The 18,622-nt window shown below is 46.5% G+C and overlaps 1 protein-coding gene across 1 annotated transcript in view; it reads right to left on the bottom strand.

Annotated features, from left to right (window-relative positions):
* Window positions 1-17,264, bottom strand: part of RP1L1 (RP1 like 1) — a 47,082-nt gene extending 29,818 nt beyond the window's left edge. Inside the window, exon 1 of the mRNA XM_069008407.1 lies at window positions 17,108-17,264. The gene's annotated coding sequence lies outside the window, so the exon portion shown is untranslated. The remainder of the gene's footprint in view (window positions 1-17,107) is intronic.
* Between the last annotated feature and the right edge of the window lie 1,358 nt (window positions 17,265-18,622).

Raw genomic sequence — 18,622 nt, 5'->3', positions numbered from 1 at the left:
AGGTCTTTTCCAACCTTAATGACTCTGTGATTCTGTGATTCCACTACTGACACAGCTGCTGCATCTTTCTCACTCCCAGCACTAAGCACATTCCTTTATAGAAACCAATCAGCTGCAGAGAGATCAGGGTCATAAAGGGCTTCTATTAGAAGGGCAGGGATTTGGGGATCCTGCAAGAAGAAATTCCACAAGTTATACATTTCAGATCCTTAACTGGAATCTTCTAAATGTAATCTCAGTGTAGCATCCATGATAGTCCTCTTCATACAGGACTGCTCTTCCAGCTGTGGACACATCTTTGAGGGTCCAGAGGCCATTTCTGTGGTATCCTTGACCCCGAGGACCAAGGTCATCTCTCTGTAGGCTTGCATTGAGTATAAAAGGTTGCAGCTCTACAGGAAAATTTGTAGGAGTCCATCCATGGGAAAGACTGAAGCACTTGTGGAGGCCTTTCTACTCAGGGCTGTGCCAGGGAGCTGGTCCCTGTTTTCCAATTTCCCATTAACATTCAAAATATCTCAAAAGCTATAAACTATAACTATAAACTATAGTTGAAACTATAACAGGCAGGGCTAGACTTCTGGACTTCTAAACCCCATCAAACCCCTGCTGCTGGAATTCACACAGAGGAAGCTGCATGACCCCTTAGCCAAAACCAAATGGAATGGTTTGGGTTGGAAGGGACATTAAAGACCTTCTCATTCCACCCACTGCCATGGGCAGGGACACCTTCCACTAGCCCACATTGCTCCAACCTGGCCTTGGACACTTCCAGGGATCCAGGGCCTCCCCACCCTCACAGCCAACAATTCCTTCCCAATATCCCATCCGTCCCTGCCCTCTGGCAGTGGGAAGCCATTCCCTGTGTCCTGTCCCTCCCGTCCCTTGTCCAAAGTCCCTCTCCAGCTCTCCTGGAGGGCTCCTTCTCCTGCAGCACTAACAAACATTCACATCAGCCTTCGCCTTCTGTCGTTTGCCCTGGTCTTACCTTGGATAGTTTTTTTCCCCTCCTTCTCTCTGTTAGGGTGTAAAAGAAGTAGAGTGTTGGGGTCCCTCACCCTGCCATGGGGCCCTGGGGGAGGGGCCCTGGGGGGGAGAGACACGGGGTTTCCCTGCCCCTGGTCAGCCTCGTTCCCCATTGGTTGGTTTGTGTTCCCCGGGATGAGCAAAGGTCCCGGGGTCCCGTGACTGCAGTAGTTCCTGAGGAGGGCCCCAGCCATGTGGCTGGAGAAATAAACATCTCTCTGAAACATCTACCATGAATCTGTCCAGATATATTTCCTTTCCACGGGACTCCTGGTTTGATATATACTTGTTACAGTATTCCCCGCTGTAACAAACTGGTGGAAGAATGCGGGCAAGACTCCGATCCCTGAGGAAACTCGTGAGTAAAAAACCACTCTAGGCCTCTCTCTTCTCATCTTGGTTTGGATATTCTCTCTGGACTATGGAAGAATCGTGGGAAATGGGGCTCTCTGAGCCACAGAATGAAATGTATCTAGAAGTAAAAGGAATCCTTGAACAACGAAACAAAAAAGTAATGGAACCGGGAGATCTTGAACATTTCTTTATCTGTCTTTTCAAAAGGTTCTCCTATATTTCTCGAGACTTACTTTTTGATATCGGACCTCCTGGATATTGTCAGGAGTGTTTCTGGGACGCGATCAGGGATGAGCTAAGGGATCAAATAGAACATGGAATAGCGACAGAAGTTCTCCGTGGATCCTTTATAGTCAGTGAAGCTCTTCAGGAGCATCTGTATGGTCCCATTACCCCTAAAGCAGAAGATCATACTTCTCCCGTGGCCGAGACCGCGTGGCGGCCACCCCAGGAGTGTATGACTGCAGCCGTGCCGGTGGAGGTGCCTGCGCTGGATGTGCCCGGCCCCCTCGGGAGCGCGCGCCTTACTGCGGACCCCATCCCTGTCTCGGGGTCCCCGGCCATGCGACCACGAGTGAGGGAGCGACGCCGCAGGCGCCACGGGTGCCGTGGGCCACGAGCAGCCAGGAACCAGGGCTCGGCGTGGCAGGCCGCTCTGAGCGACCGGCTCGGAGAGCCCTGTGGAGGGAGAAGCGGCGGTTTCCACAGCGACACGAGAAGCCGCGCAGCGCCGAGCCGGAACGGGGCCGCTCTCAAAGCAGCGTGGAGCTGGCAGAGCGGAACCACTCGCAGGGCACGAGGCCGGCAACGATGGCAGCGCGGGGCCGTGCAGAGCCCAGACAGGCGCTGGAGCGGGGCCGTGCAGAGCCCAGACACGCACCGGAGCAGCGCCGCTCGGATGGCACAGAGCAGCCGCAGCGCGGGGGCCCGGCCGAGACGTCGGAGTCGGCGAGGCGGCGGCCACGCGGGACTGGCACCCACGACAGACACGCAAGCACGTGATAGGAGTTGTAGCCACGAAAATCACAGGAACTGTGAAATGGTACAATGTAAAAAACAACTATGGATTTATAACACGAGATGATACAGGGGAAGATTTATTCATCCATAGAACTGCCATTAAAAGGAATAACCCTAAAAATTACCTGCAAAGTGTAGGAGATGGGGAAGTTGTTCAATTTGATATAGTGCAAGGAAAGACGGGTTTACAAGCAGCGAATGTTACTGGGCCTGGGGGTATTCCTGTCAAAGGCAGCCGTTATGCACAAAATTATAAACAATATCCATCCCAGCAATTTCCCTACCCACAGCCTAATTTCCCCTTTTACCCTATACCCAATATGAACCCTTTCCTAAGTTTACCCTATCCCCAGTTTATTCCTAATCCGTTTTTCACCCCATGGCTTCCTTATACAGTTCCATTTCCTTACAATTCCTCTTCGATGTCGATGGGAGGATGAAAAGGGGGAGGGAAGAAATCAAGCCCTCTCCTGCCTCAGTTTCCCCACAAAGCATGCTCAGAAAGTTCTGTCTCCCTTCTGTCAGCCGTAAGATGTTCCAGAGAATCTGTTTGGACATTTAAAGACTCAGGAGAGTGGCTTGTTTTGTTTTGAAACTGTTCTTGTTATGTTTATCCAGTTGTTTTCATTCTCATTTTATTAAAATAAAACAGGGGAGATGTTGGGGTCCCTCACCCTGCCATGGGGCCCTGGGGGAGGGGCCCTGGGGGGGAGAGACACGGGGTTTCCCTGCCCCTGGTCAGCCTCGTTCCCCATTGGTTGGTTTGTGTTCCCCGGGATGAGCAAAGGTCCCGGGGTCCCGTGACTGCAGTAGTTCCTGAGGAGGGCCCCAGCCATGTGGCTGGAGAAATAAACATCTCTCTGAAACATCTACCATGAATCTGTCCAGATATATTTCCTTTCCACGGGACTCCTGGTTTGATATATACTTGTTACAGTATTCCCCGCTGTAACAGTAGAGGAATCCAGGTGTCGCCCAGAAGGTGCCTGAGTCAAGGCAGGAGAGCTGTCAGGGAATGTGACTTCATGAATTAAGCACCAGGCCTATAACCACTCTTTGAGGCCTTTATGATGAGCTTCCAGACTTGACTTAAATACTTTAAATTATGAAGAATCCACCCCATCCAGCAGTGACCTTTCATTAATCCCACTTGATACTAAAATCTGTTCCTTTCCTCTCACCTGTATGGTCCCAGTATCAATTTTTATATGGCTTTTTTTGATTAATCGGGGTGCAGAATTTTGCTGGAAATTTCTCTTCCTATGCAAGTAATTGCAGCTTCTACTTCTGCAGTCATTTCTTCCTGGCAGAAGAAAAATTTACAGACCACCACTAATATTTGGAATGCAGCTGGTTGAAAACTCCAAGTTTGTCTTCCAGGGAAATCATAAACAAAATGATTTCATGTGGAATTTTTCCCAGAAAAGGTGAGAGTTTCTAGCAAGGAAGATGAATCTGCTTGAAGATGTAACCATGTTTTTTCTAAAAAAAGCTCATTTCAATTGGCCCCGTGCTCATTTTGATGGAGAAAAATATTTTTTAAATATCAAAGTGATCTTAATTAACAAGGAGTATTTATGATCCAACCAAGACAAAGTCTTGGTTGGAAAATTACAAACTTTGAGAAATTTGATTCATAAAAAGATAAAAGCATTAAATTGGAAAGCAGATTATCCATTTCCCTATGAATGTATTATAATTATCTGGAAAAAAAGAGACTAAAACGGATAGAATGTATATTTTCTCCTCAATTAATTTGTTACCTAAATTACTTGAAAAAGATTGTCAAAAGGGCTTTAAGTTTTTCATTGTTTGGGAAGGAGATTTCCAACAGCCAACATATCATTCTAATCCATGGATGAATGAGCCTAAACCGCCGCAATTTTCCTCACCCAGATCTTTGTCAGAGCTGGTCTCAAACACATGGAAAATCACCTCCAGGCAGAAACACTGTTGGAGATATCAGGGATTGACACCATTCCTTGAACCTGACTGTTGGATCAGAAAGGAAGCTGGAGATGTAAACTCAGTCTTGTATGCCAGAAATCTCCTGGATTTGACAGCAGCTACAGCTTAGAACATTTTCATCAACCGTTTTCTAGTAGGGTTTAGATTCACTGCATCTTAAAGCATTTCTTTCTTTTCCTTCTCTTCTGGGATTTTGTTGGGAATTTACAGGGTAGATGGATGGGTAAAGGCTCCATCTCTGGAAACATTCATGGACAGGTTGGATGGAGATCTGAGCAGCCTGGTCTAGCAGAAGGTGTCCCTGCCCATGGCAGGTGGGTGGAATTATGGCAGCCTTTAAGGTCCCTCCTATGACTCTAGGAGTGCATGATGTGAACAGAAATGATAAGAACACTGGAATTGTTGAACCTGGAGAAAGACTTGGAAACATCCACATCCTTGTCTATAACTGCCTAGGGCATGGTATAGCTGTGGGATAGAATCTTCACAGAAGAGCAAAGCATTAAGACATGGCAGACACAAGTGACAGCAGTAAAAATGCCATTTTGGTGGGAGAAGAAAACCAAATTCATGATGATGATCAGAGACTGGGGCCTCAAAGGTGGAGGAACAGCCAAGTGTGAGGATATTGAAGACTTTTCTGATCTACTGAGACTGTGAGTGTGTGATAGAACCTCCAAATCCTCTTCCAGCCCAATTTATTCTGTGATTTAGCAAAGGCAAGGCAGATTCTCCAAAGGTCGTCTGCGCTGGTTCACGTTCCTGTAGCAATTGGGATCCACCTAAATGCCAGTTTAATGTGATCCATCCTCTGCAGCCACCTGAACTGTTCTGTCATCAGAGATGTTTTCTGGGATCTGATGGAATATTCCACCTCCAATTTCTTTACCATTATTTGCTCTTCCCTTCTGTGATCACTGGATTTCCTTCTAAAAATTTAAATATTCATTTGTACACGTGACTTTTTTGTTGTTCTGGGTTTTGGGTGGGCAGTGGTGGGATTATTTAACAGGGTAGGTAGGGTTTTTTATTAGTTTTGGGGGTTTTTTTTAAAGAATGTACTTCTTTTTCTTTGTTTGGGTCCATATCACTTCAGAACAAGTCAATACTCAGAGCACAGCAATCCAAGTTGCATTTCCAGGTACAGATTCCAATGCAAAGGATTACATTGCACTTAACACAGGTAATAAAGAAGCCCAGCTTTCTGGAGGATAAGAAGTAGTCTCAGGGATCAGATTCATTGACAGAAAATTTCCCTGATATTCTAGATATATTAGCTAATTAGTTTTTCAGCCATCAAACACAGGTGTGAAGAAAGAAATACCACTGAAATTGCTAAAAAATTGGGTTCTTTTTCCCCCAATGTTCCTTATTTTAAAGCACTTATCCTGTTGACAAGGTCTCTACAGTTGATGCTTCATTTTCCATGGGTTTAAATCATGAAATGGAGTGCCTTCAACATGAGATAAAATACATGAGTTGAGAAATTTTGGAGGTTGAGTGTTGGAAATAGATGGTGTCTAAGGTCCCTTCCAACCCAAACCATTCTGTGGTTATTCCTTTGGCAATAGTGCCTTCACTATGCAAATAAAAGGTGTATTTATGAAGCTGAAGAACAAACTCCTGGTATCAGTTCAGAGAGTAGGGACTGAGCCATAAAGGTCTGGTTCCAGTATGTGGACCTCAGACAGGACAGACCTTACCAAGACTGGCTCTAAACTAACACTTGGTTCAAACTCGTCAGTGATGAGTTTTGCTTTCTCCTTAGGCTGCCTAGGGAAATAATGGATTAACCATCCCTTGAAATGCTCAGGAGACACGTAGATGTGGCACTTGGTACCATGGGTTAGTGACAGTGATGGGTTAAGGGTTGGAATCAATGATCTTAGAGGGCTTTTCCAACCTTAATGATTCTGTGATCCCTGGTGAGCAGGGACAGCAACACCGTGATGCCTGTTTGTTACCCCTTCCCTACACATCCTGTTGGTTCCCATCTCAGAGTCCCTCAGTCCAATCACACTGTGACATCTCCTCCAGGATGCTGGATAAGCACAGTCCTCTGCAAGATTTTAGAGCTTTTTCTCACTGAAGGGAGCAGAGAAGACCTAATGCAGAAGGCTGGTTTTCTTTTCCTAGAGAAATGTAGGATTTGTTTCCTAAAATGAAAATGAGGGTTTAATAAATCAGAGGCAGGGAGGCCAGTTCTGCCACTTGCAGTTCAACACCCTGCTGTGGTCTACTGAAACAACAACCCTGAATCACAGACTGATTGAGGTTGGAAAAGACCTCCAAGATCACTGAGTCCAACCTGTGTCTGATCCCCACCTTGTCACCCAGCCCAGATCTCTGAGTGCCAAGTCCAGTCACTCCTTGGGCACCTCCAGGGATGGGGACTCCACCACCTCCCTGGGCAGCCCATTTGGCTGGGACATAGCCCTAATGACATTGTCTCTGCAATGGGATCCTACAGCAACAGCCCCACCTGGGTGCTTCAGACTATGCGTTGTTCAGCTCCGGGAAGAGGTCAGAAATACCTCTAGAATCTGGGGACATGCCTTTCATTTCAGAGGGTATTTCTAGTGCTGAAACCAGGCATTTCCCAGTAATACTGTTACAGGTAAGCAGCACTGCCCTTTACTCACATTTCTGGCACTATGGGGGAAAATAACATTTCCTTTTGAGGTGGAGTTTGATGCCCAGCTTGCTCTGCATGTTTGTACCAAGAAACTGATGGACAAATGTGTTATTTCTCTCCTCTCTAATAACCAGGGAATGGACCTGAGGGAATGGCTGGAGCTGTGTCCAAGGGAGGTTTAGATTGGATATCAGGAAAAGGTTCTTCCCCCACAGGATGCTCAGGCACTGAACAGGCTTCCCAGGGAATGGGCACGGCCTCGAGGCTGCCAGAGCTCCAGGAGTGTTTGGACAATGCTCTCAGGCCCAGGGGGAGATTATTGGGGTGTCTGTGCAGGGCCACAAGTAGGACTCAGTGATCCTTGTGGTCCCTTCCAACTCAGGATATTCTGTGATTCCATGATTCTATTCATCACGTCAGACTGGAGCAGCTTGCCCAACTCAAACCTAAAATTGATACAATTAATTGCATACAAGGAACACAATCCCAAAAACACACAGATCACAAGGATCAGGAATGGGCCAAGCATATATTAGCAGTTGTTTTGCCTCCCCCTGGAGACTGTCTGGTAGGGATGTCCCTTGATTATGTGATCACAGCCACACAAGGTGAATCCTGTACCTCCCACCTCTCATCCCAGAGCTGTTTCCAGCTCCCAGGAGGAAGCTCAGGCACATAAGGAGTTTATAGAGAAGCAGCTGGGATCTCCTAGGTTGGTGAGCTCTTCTGTAGCAGGGAATTCCCCTCTGTAACAGGGAATGACAGAAGAAGCTGAGAAAGTTCAGCATCCAGGGAAGCAAACCAGGAGATTGGAGTGAGCAGCTGAAGAAACAGGAATATGCACAAAACCCAGAACCTGAGGCAAGCCATGCCTACAAATTGCCACCCAGAAGATGATTGCTGAGAGATGAACGAAACTTCGGAGAGGTTTCAGTCTGCAGCTGGATCTGGCCTGGCAGCTCAGGGCTGTATGTCAGGAGCAGGAACTCACCACAGGCTCCAGAAACTGCAGGGCTTGGAAGGTTTTTTTTCACAGTTTCCACAAAAAACCACTCCAAGCCTTCCTCAGGACAACACCCAACCCTTCAAACACACAGACACTTTATTGCCCAGACCTCCTGAGTTCAGCATGTGGTTCTCCAACAACCATTTGCATCTCAGTGTTTCCATCTCTGTAAGGCACAAATCAATTTCCTCTACACCACCATCATTTCCCTATTTTCCATTTCCAATAAAACATTTACTTGAGATTATTAAACCTTTGAATGCAACACTGCTTTTTTTTTCCCCCAGTACAGATCTAATTTTTCTGACCATTGTTAACATTTCCAGGCCCTTTTATATGATTTCTCTTTCCTTTCTTATACCCTCAGCTCCTTCCAAATGATTATCAATTTTGGTTTTCATTAATGTGTCTTTTACACTCTTAAAAAAGTTATTTTAAAATATATTAAATCAAATCAGCTCCCTCCACATTCCAACACATATATCCTTTCTCTCTCACTTTTTCAATGTGTATTATTGAATCCATGGACACCATTTATTCATCCAACAATGCCTCTTTCTAAAACACTTTTAAATAATTTACCAAGACAAATCCAGCACTGTGTAAAATCTGATAAAGAGTAGAAGCAGTCAAATTTCTCTGGAATCAGGTGTTTATCTGGCCTTTTGTTTGGAATTCTTCTGCCATACAGTTGTGCTCTTATTTGGGCCTCAACATTTGTTCCATTGTATTAGAAGACACAACGTCTCACCTGGAGTGACTCCTTTTGGCTTTGAGTAACAGGGGAAAAAACATTATCAGGGGTATTATCCCAGTCTTTTCTCCCTTATTCATCCCAGTTCACATCAGCTGCCTTTGGGAAGGGACAGAGTTGGTTTCTCAGTTCATTCTCTAAACTCGAACTTGTCAAGATCAGCAAAGCTGATCTGTGTTCTTTCCATTTTTTTTTTCAAGGATTCCTCCATTTGTTCTTTACCAATTACATTTTTTTATAGTGACTTCCTTCCTCACTTCAAATCCTGTCCAAACCACTCTCCTATAGTTTTCTTCTTTAGGAGATTTTTTTTAAAGGTGTTCAATAACATAGCCAGTTTTGAATTATTGTCCTCTTTATTAATTTATTATTAATCCTGCTTTTTCCACTACTTTTTCTCTACCCCCAAGATTTACATTCTTCCAGTTCTTACTTATCCTTGATTTTCGTTCATGTCAGCAAAACTCTGACCTCTCATTCAGGGTAGCATTGCTAATACTGCCACCCTGGCCAAAGTCTAAATTTGGTGTTTTCTGCGATTTTTGCTTTCCTACACTTTTAACACAATTAAACTGTTCTTAATTTCCCTCATTTATTGAATCCCAGTGCCAGACTCTCTGATCAGATGAGCCAGCAGGAGCTCACGGGGTCTCTTGGGATTGAACACCTGCTCTGCTCGGGCACTGTGCAGAAGCAGAAGGGACAATGCTTCCCCTCCACCACCAGCTGTGGGACAATGGGGGGTATTTCCGACACAAACGCTCCTTCCCAGATGTTGTGGGGCCCTCCTGGAAGAACAAAGTGTCCTGGTGGGGTCATACAGTCAGGTGGCCCCACAACTGCTCAATCCTAAATAGGGTCAGGGAGATCGTGTGCAGCCAGGGAGCAGGGACAAGGATCAGGCAATGCTGGGATAATGTGAGACAAATCCTACTGGGCAGGAAAATTCAGGCTGGACGTGGATGTCTGTAATGTCTCCAGCTGAAAAGGTCACTCCAGCCCTCCTTCAGAGCCACCAGAAAGATACGATGTCTTTCAGGCTGCGTTCAACTCATGGAAGAGTTTGGGTTGGAAGGGACATTAAAGATCATCTTCTTCCACCCCCTGCCATGGGCAGGGACACCTTCCACTAGCCCAGGGTGCTCCAAGCCCCATCCAACCTGGCCTTGGACACTTCCAGGGATCCAGGGGCAGCCACAGCTTCTCTGGGCAACCTGTGCCAGGTGACCACGCTCACAGGGGAGAATTTCTCTCTAATATCCCATCCATCCCTGTCCTCTGGCAGTGGGAAGCCATTCCCTGTGTCCTGTCCCTCCATCCCTTGTCCTAAGTCCCTCTCCAGATCTCCTGGAAGCCCTTTAGGTGCTGGAAGGAGCTCTGAGGTCTCCCTGGATCCTTCTCTTCTCCAGGTGACCACCCCCAGCTCTCCCAGCCTGGCTCCAGAGCAGAGAGGGTCCAGCCCTTGGAGCATCTCCATGGCCTCCTCTGGACTCACTCTAACAGGCTCGACATCCTTAATCCTTAACTGGAAGTCTCAAATGAACTCTATCTTAGAATTATTGTTTCTTTTGACTGTCTGGAAAAGAAGCTCAAGGTGATGAACACAGAAGGTGACAATAAGGTTGTTTCATCTATTGTGTCTCATTCCCTGTGTCCTGGCTCTAAATTATGAGAAATGGATGCTCGAATGGCTCCTTGCTGACCCTTCACATTTTTTTTAGGTTTTTTTTTTTTTTAAATTGAATTTAAAAGAATTACTGTGAATGAACACCTGAAATACTGAGAAGGAAGGGGGGAAAAGTCCCCCAAAAGCACCGCATTTCCTCCTTAGCTGACCCTTCAAATAGCATCCCTTTGATATTCTTGAGAGATGAGAAAATCAAATAAAAAAACTAGATTAAATTAAAAGTTTTGCTTCACCTTAATTACTCTTTCAAAGCATTTGAAAGAATGCTTGGAAAAAAATAGAAATTTCATATTTAGACACGGTTTGAGTCCTTTAAAAGCTTCCACATTTGAACCTGTGATTTAAAATCAAAACAGCTAAAAAAAAATCACCTTCTGCCCCTTCTCCATGTGAGCTGCAGTTGAGATCCAGTTCTCCTCCACAGCAATGGACACCATGTTTTTGAGACTTGGTCTTTTCTGCTGCCTTCACCCCACAGATAAGGATCTGAGTGTCCTGGTGCTTCTTCCTCACCCTCATTCCCTCTCTGTCGACATCGTGATCTCCGTGATGTCAGCTGGTGACATCAGCCTTGACACTCATGGTGTCAGGTGTAACTCTCCACTGCTGGGTCTATCCTTTCCTTCCTGAGCTTTCCCAGAGCTGGTTCTGTCAACAGTTTTCACAGAATTATGGAATAATTTGGGTGGGAAAGAACTTCTGTAGATGCTCCAGTCCACCCACACCACCAGGGCAGGATCACCTGGAGCAGGTGACACAGGAACACATCCAGGTGGGTTTGGAATGCCTCCAGAGAGGGAGACTCCATGAAATCCCTGGACAGCCTTTTATCACAGTTAGAAGAACACCCCCTTATCTCCCACCACAGCTCCTCCTTCCCTGCTGGAATAACCCACACTCACACAACACCCAAGCTCATGACCTCCGTGTCACGTTCAACACCTTCATCTCCTTCACACCAAACACTCCCATCTGGACTGTTGCCAAATCTTAGAGATTCCTGGCTGTAATTGCTCCCAAACCTCCTGCCATCCCTTCCTGTAAAACACCTGCTTCTGAGTGACCTTATCTCAGCCTTTACAAACTTTTGTCAGTTTTCACAGTGTTATACAAGATCCATTCCAAATCGTGCCTATAAAATTCTTCACTTCTGCAGTCACAGAATCCCAGAATCATTCAGGCTGGAAAAAACCTCTCCAAGATCATTGACTCCAACCTGTCACCAAACACCATCTTGTCAAGGAGACCACGGTACCGAGCGTCACATCCAGTCGTTTATTGAACACTTCCAGGAATGGGGACTCCACCACCTCCCTGGGCAACCCCTTCCAGTGCTTAACCTCTCACTTTTTTCTATGTTTTCACCTTTGACCTTACCATGCTCAGCTGATCTGAAGATCTTTCTTGCACCTGCCTCTCCTGAGGACTGTGAGGGTTGGCCAATCCAGCTCACGCCTTTCAATCCATGGAGCATGAAATGTTTTTTACATTATGGGAATAGGCAGCAAGTAAAAGTTTAGGGAGAGATACAGTCCTTGCTGCCATGCACCTCCTTTCCCTGGCCTCACACCCATCCCAAAAGCACAGATCTTGTAAACTGTGTTGGAGCTAAAGCAGAGCTTATGTAACACTGCAGAGATCGCTCAGCCCCTCACTACCACCATTTCACAGCTTACGTCTGATCCTGACCTGGATTCGGATGGGGACACTGTTCCATTTGTCCTGTGTCTCACTCAAAGGCAGGTGTGATAAGGAATAGCAAGATTATTTATTAAGAGGCTTTGCATGCCTTTGAGGAAGCTTAAAGTGCTAGCATGTTGAAATGGGTAGTGAATCGCCAGCCGAATGGGAATAGGTCTGGAAAAGTACTGCAAAAAATACCTGGGATTATCTATGCTGAATTTTTTTCCATGGGTTGGCCAAGGGCCATGTTTTTCTGACTTCAGTGTTCACTTTGCCTGAACTTAAATGGCGAGGGCACCTGCCAAATGTGCTGATGGGCTCGCTGAGGTATTTGTGGAGGGCAAGTCAGAACTCCCTCCCTGCCAGGCCTCGTGGCCACATCTCAGTGACATGAGATTGGCTTATGCAGTCAAGAACTGAGGATGACACCCGGTGAATAAGTCTGGTCAGCTAATGCAGAAAGAATGCTAAATGCAAGAGAAGCCTGGGAGCAGTTGGTATGGGACAACTTCAAACAAACTTTGATGCAGCTGGGAATGATCCCAGAAGTAGGGCAAAAAGTTCCACCAAACTGTTGCAACTTATTGAAGCAGCTGTAGTGGCCTCATTATTCTTAGGTGCAGTTTTAGTACCAAAAGTTGCTGCAAATGTGTTTCTCCCTAGTAACACTCAATCAAATATTCTACATTTAGGTCACAGAATCGTTTAGGTTGGAAAAGCCCTCAAACATCATCGAGTCCAACCATTCCCCCAGCACTGCCAAGGCCACTAACCCACGTCCCCAAGTGCCACAACCACAAGGTTTTAAACCCTTTCAGGGATGGGGATGCCATCACTGCCCTGGGCAGCTGTGCCAGGCTTGGACAACTGTGTGGGGGAAGAAATTGTTCCTATTCTTCAATCGAAACCTCTCCTGGCCTGAGACCATTCCCTCTCATCCTGTCCCTGTTCCCTGGGAGCAGAGCCCGACCCCCCCTGGCTGCCCCCTCCTGTCAGGGAGTTGTGCAGAGCCACAAGGTCCCCCCTGAGCCTCCTTTTCTCCAGGCTCAGCCCCTTTCCCAGCTCCCTCAGCTGCTCCTGCTGCTCCAGCCCCTTCCCCAGGTGACAACTTTGCAGGTTATTTTTATTACCTGCCAGAGTCCCGTTGCTCTCTGGGCTCTGAGGCAGGGTCTGCACTTCTGTCACTCCCAGTCCTACCCAATGCAACCCAGAATGGAAACTGGAGGTTAACTGGCACGTGTACACATGATTCCATCAGGCAGGAAAGAATTCTCACAGCTTTACTGACTGCACGTGGATAAAAAGTCAAAAAAAACCATGTTTGTTTAAAGAGCAGAACTGGCACAAGGTGGCTCTGGGATGAGCACCATGTCTATTGAGCAAGCAGGTATAATTTCTACTGATTTATTACTCTGTTGGATTCCAGCAGTGCTCCAAGGCTGGATGGGGAATGCACACGCTGGGACATGGACACGGCCAGGCAGCACAGGCCCAGGCCTTCGGGCAGGAGCAGACTTGCTGGGATCAGGTGTGAGCACACAGAGAGTCACCTCTGCTCTCTGGGTGCCGCAACGTGAGCCAGCCTCCCTTTTCTGGCTAACATCCAGGCCGTGCTCATTGCCGTCACTGGATCATGGAATCATAGAATCATCAGGGCTGGAAGACCTTCAAGATCATCCAGTCCAACCATCAGCCTGGTACTGCCACTGTAGCCCCTAAACCACTAAAACCACATCAGTGCCAGATCCACACCTCTTAAACACCTCTAGGGATGGTGATTCCTTAAACACCTCCCTGGACAGCCCCTCCCAATGCCTGACCACACAAACAGTGAAAATATTTTTTCTGATATCTAATCTGAATCTCCCCTGTCTCAGCTTAAGGCCATTTCCTCTGGACCTCTCAGTGCAGTCATGGTAGGAGAAACTGACCCCACCTCACTGCAACCTCCTGTCAGGAAGTTGGAGAGAGCGATAAGGTCCCCCCTGAGCCTCCTCTCCAGATCGTAGAATCAGAATAGTTTGGGTGGGAAGGTTCCTCAAAGATCATCTTCTTCCACCCTCTGCCATGGGCAGGGACACCTTCCACTATCCCATGTTGCTCCAAGCCTCGTCCAACCTGGCCTTGGACACTTCCAGGATTGGGTATCCACAATTTCTCAGAGCATCAGACAGAAGAGACAAAGGCTAAAAGGAAAACTGAGGTCCTGATGGATCAAGTAATCTGCCCAGTACTACTTGCTTGGTCATTGGAACAGCAGTAGGAATACAACCTTTGTCTCCTTGGCCCCGATATCGTGATTTACACTTCTGCATTAAAGCAAAGAGAGAGGGACAAAGCCAATTTCTGAAACAATTCCACTGTTTCCAGGTGAGCTGCTTGGAAACAGCCATGGGAGCATTTGCTCTCCCTTCTCCATAACCCACCTCTCCCTCTAAGCCCTTAAGCACACACCAGATCCTTCTCACGATCCAGGGCACCAACGTCACCGGAAACACCAAAAAAAGTCAGGCAACAAGCCCGACTTCCATGCCCTGCAGGAGGAGGAAGACTCAGGGTAGCACTGGACAACCACAAGCCTGCAGGATGCTGCCAATTTTGAGAGGTTTTGGAGAAAAGCAGCAGAGTGATTGAGGGGTTGGTGAGATGAAGGAGGGAGAAAACAAAATGTTGAAAGAACTACATATACATTGCTTGGCCAACTAATGCTCGGGGGAAAACTCAAGAGCTGGCAAGGCAGGAGGGAGCCAAGATCCAAGGAAAAAGTAGGATCTCCACTGTTGAGAGCTCTCAGCCTTGGAAGTGAACAATGAGGAATAACTGGGAGCCAGGAGATAAGTTATGCTGAGGGGAAGCTGAGGAGTGGAGGCACTGCACAAAGAGATGAAATCAAGTCCTTTCTGAAACAACATTTCTGGCATTAGCCAGGCACCTGGGTCTTGATTTTCTCCGGTATTTTTCATTCTCTAAGTGGTCAAAATGTTAAGGCTGTAATTTTTCCTCTTCCCAGGCGTGCAGAGGAACAGCTTAATGTAGAGCAAGAGGGTAAAAATAGATGTGATAGGATAAAACTGAGAAAAGGGCAAGTGAGGTCATTTAGATTGGAATAACCTTCAAATGAAGGAGTGGAAGCCCCTTCCCACAGGTTATTTAAAACTAGACTGAGTGGGAAAAAAAGATTTTTTTTTTTTTGGTAGGGGGAAAAGAATCACACTGTGAAGGGAAGAGATTAAAAGATGCATTGTTTATCTCTCTAAAATTATTTTATCTCTCTAAAATATATTTAAAATATATTTAAACCACCTAAGCCTTAGAAATCTCATTTTATACTTAAATGTGAGGTCTGTCCCTCTTCTACATTAAATGGGCACAAATTACTTATAACAATTGATAGCAATAAAAATCACCTCTTGGCCAATAGTTTGTATTTCTTCAAAGCACAATAAGAAGACAGCCTTAATTACAGGGAAATAAATTAAAAGAGAGGAGAAAAAGACTTACTGAAGCTCCAAAAAAGAGCCAAGGGAGATCCAGTGAAGCAGGGGGGGAAAAAGCCCACAAGCAAAAAAACAGCAAGAGATGGAAACATTATCTTGTGCCCTCAGTTGCTGTAAGGAGCAATTTGGGGGAGTAGAAGACATGGAAGATAAAGAGAAATCAATCACCAGCACAACCAATAACTCATAGTGATTGCAGCCAGGCCAAGAACCAACTGGAGTTTCAGATGTTACAAGCAAATACAAATCTTGATCCAAACCAAAGAGCCACAGAGGTGCAGAAATTCCCAGATCAGGGGTATGGGCACCAGAAAACATCCTTCCATAAAAGACAGGTAGAATCAGTTGGGTTTTCAGCAGAGGCAACCATGGATTGCTGGGTTCTTCACCTCAGAGTCTCAGTGGGATGCTGACCTGGGGCCTCCTGGTGGATTTATATCCGTTCTCACCTTCCTTTCTGTATTAATTCAGTTTGTGTGGTCCTGCCATGAGTTCCTTAACGCAATGTGAAAAAGTCAGAAAGCAAAGGAGCTACAAGATGAAATTCAAGGCTATGTTCTATTCAAACGGTCACATTTGATGATCTAAATGAGCCTTATGTTATCAACTGTATGAATCTCTCTTCAGCCCAAGAAATCAATTCATTTTTTGATAGTAATTCACCAAAGAACTGTCAAGGGTTAATGACCTGGGACTTGTGTTAGCCAGAAAACACAAGGCCCCCCTTTTAGCTTGTGCTTAGAGGGACTGAGGGGCTGCCAACAAAAGGGAAAAGAAAAAAAAAAAAGGCCTTGTGGTTATTCAGATCTTACAGAGAAAATCAGAGTAAAATTTCTGGTTTAGATTCCAACTGGGCTTGTGGTGACAGTGACATCTCTCCCATCAGGGCCTGGAGCAAGCCTGGCTCCCTGCCTGGGCAGCACTACTTAAAATGGACAGGAGTCCCCTCTCCATGCACAGGAGCACGGATCTTCTTAAGGGATTGATCCACTCAATCTTCTGCTGTCCCTAAATAGCAGCAGAGACTTTAAGTGGCTGCAGCAAGTTACATCAGAAAAACCAGAATCCAGCTCTGGTCAGAAAGGAGACCTGTTTTCTTGGGAAATGTCTCAAAAAGGATGGACACAGAGCCCACTGCAAAGCCTCCCAGGAAAACACAAACACAGCCCTTGGAGGCCTTCCAGGGATAACATCTGCATTGCTCAACAGAGCAAAGTACAGCCACCAGCTATGGCTTGTTCCCATCAGGAACCTTTCCCTGTAAGCAGAATTCCTGTTTATCCCAGGCACCCATTTCTCCCACGTAATCAGCAATATCCCAATTTCCTAGTAGGAAGCAAATCAAAAAGGATGACAGAGCTGCTGAAAAAAGGCAGTCAGCGTTAACATCACTCCTCCAGTATCTCCCTTGTCGCTCCTTTTCCCAGTGTTGATTTAAAAGCTTATAAAGGGGCAGAGGGAGGTAGGTTCCACTCACCACAGCGAAGGTAATCCAGGTACATAGCTTTGCTCAGGTCAATAATCCATCCCAGCTCAGGCCTTCCTCGAGCACTGACAGCGGAGATCAAAAGCCAAGCAGAGAATTCCTCTGGTTCCTGCTCCTCAGCCCTGGGAGCCAAGGGTGGGACGCTTCTGCTCAGTCCCTGCCTGCACAGGGAGATGGGCCCCCACCTCCCCTCCTAAAGCTTTACATCTCTCCCCCTCAGGCAGCTCTCCCCACTACCAGGTGCTCCCATGCTCGCCACTTCTCCAGATAACAAAGCCAACAGGCTCCTCTTGCAAGGGGAGCTGCTTGGAAGGGGATTAGGGTGAGCAGAAAGGAGCTTACAGCTGGGCACCATCTGCGGTGACGATGATTAACTAATGAGGTTTTAAAGAGGTTTTTTTCCCCTTGTTCCTCTTGCAGGTTTGGTGATGGGGAGTTTTGCATCACTGTGAGCAGCATGGTCTCTGCTGCTCACCCAGCCTGACTCAGTGCCCTCTCCACTTCCTCTGTCCATAGGTATTCCAGCCAGGAGCTGGAGGGAAAAGCTGGCTCCTGGTGGCAAAGGCTTTCTTGCCTTCTCTGATCACAAAAGCCCAAGTTTTAAGTCTCCAGCCTCTAATATCTAATAATTAAATCAGATTGAGTGCAAAATCCTCTCCCAACCTGAAAAATCCCTCATGGATGGAAAAAACCAAATTCAGTATCCAGGACAAAGTTTCGTATATTTCATCAGAGACTCTTAAAGTGTATTATAAGTTATAAGGAATGATAAAAATCACAACCCCAGAGAGGTGAGGGTAAATGTTATTCTTCCTTCATTGGTTTCATCCTTTCAGTGGAGAAGAGGCATCTTCCTCTTCTGGTATTTTTCCCCACAGTAAAGCCAAGTGCAGATCCCAAATGTCCTAATGCCGAGCTCAACACCCTCACCCCGGATGATGCCTCCATGTCAAAACTCTTGTGTTTTCTTAGGCTCCATTCCCACTTGGGCACTGAACAGCTCCCCAGGGAATGGCCATGGCCCCGAGGCTGCCAGAGCTCCCAGAGAGTTTGGACAACGCTCTCAGGCACAGGGTGGGATTGTTGGACATCCTGTGCAGGGCCAGGAGCTGGATCAATGATCCTGGTGGGTCCCTTCCAACTCAGGATATTCCGTGACTCCATGATTAACCCTCAAGGATGACTTCATCTCTCCAGGGAATAAGTGAAATCTGAGATTTTAGCTCAGATACTGACCTCTGGAATGGAGAGCTGGAATTACATGGGATGGGTGCCTACTCTCATTGTGCCCAGTTGTACACGAGGATAAGCACTTTCCAAAATCTTTCTGCATCCTAGAGTGAAAACTGACTGTAGCACAGAATAACTATCACAGAATCCCAGAACAGTTTGGGTTGGGAGGGACCTTAAAGCTCATCTCATTCCACCCCCTGCCATGGTCCAGGACACCTTCCACTATCCCAGGTTGCTCCAAGCCGTGCAATAAGTGGTACTATTCCTTCCAGG

Source organism: Aphelocoma coerulescens, chromosome 3, assembly GCF_041296385.1.
Source record: "Aphelocoma coerulescens isolate FSJ_1873_10779 chromosome 3, UR_Acoe_1.0, whole genome shotgun sequence".
In the NCBI taxonomy this organism is placed as follows: Eukaryota; Metazoa; Chordata; class Aves; order Passeriformes; family Corvidae; genus Aphelocoma; species Aphelocoma coerulescens.
The sequence above is the reverse complement of the archived record's forward strand: the minus strand, read 5'-3'. Positions and strand labels throughout refer to the sequence as shown.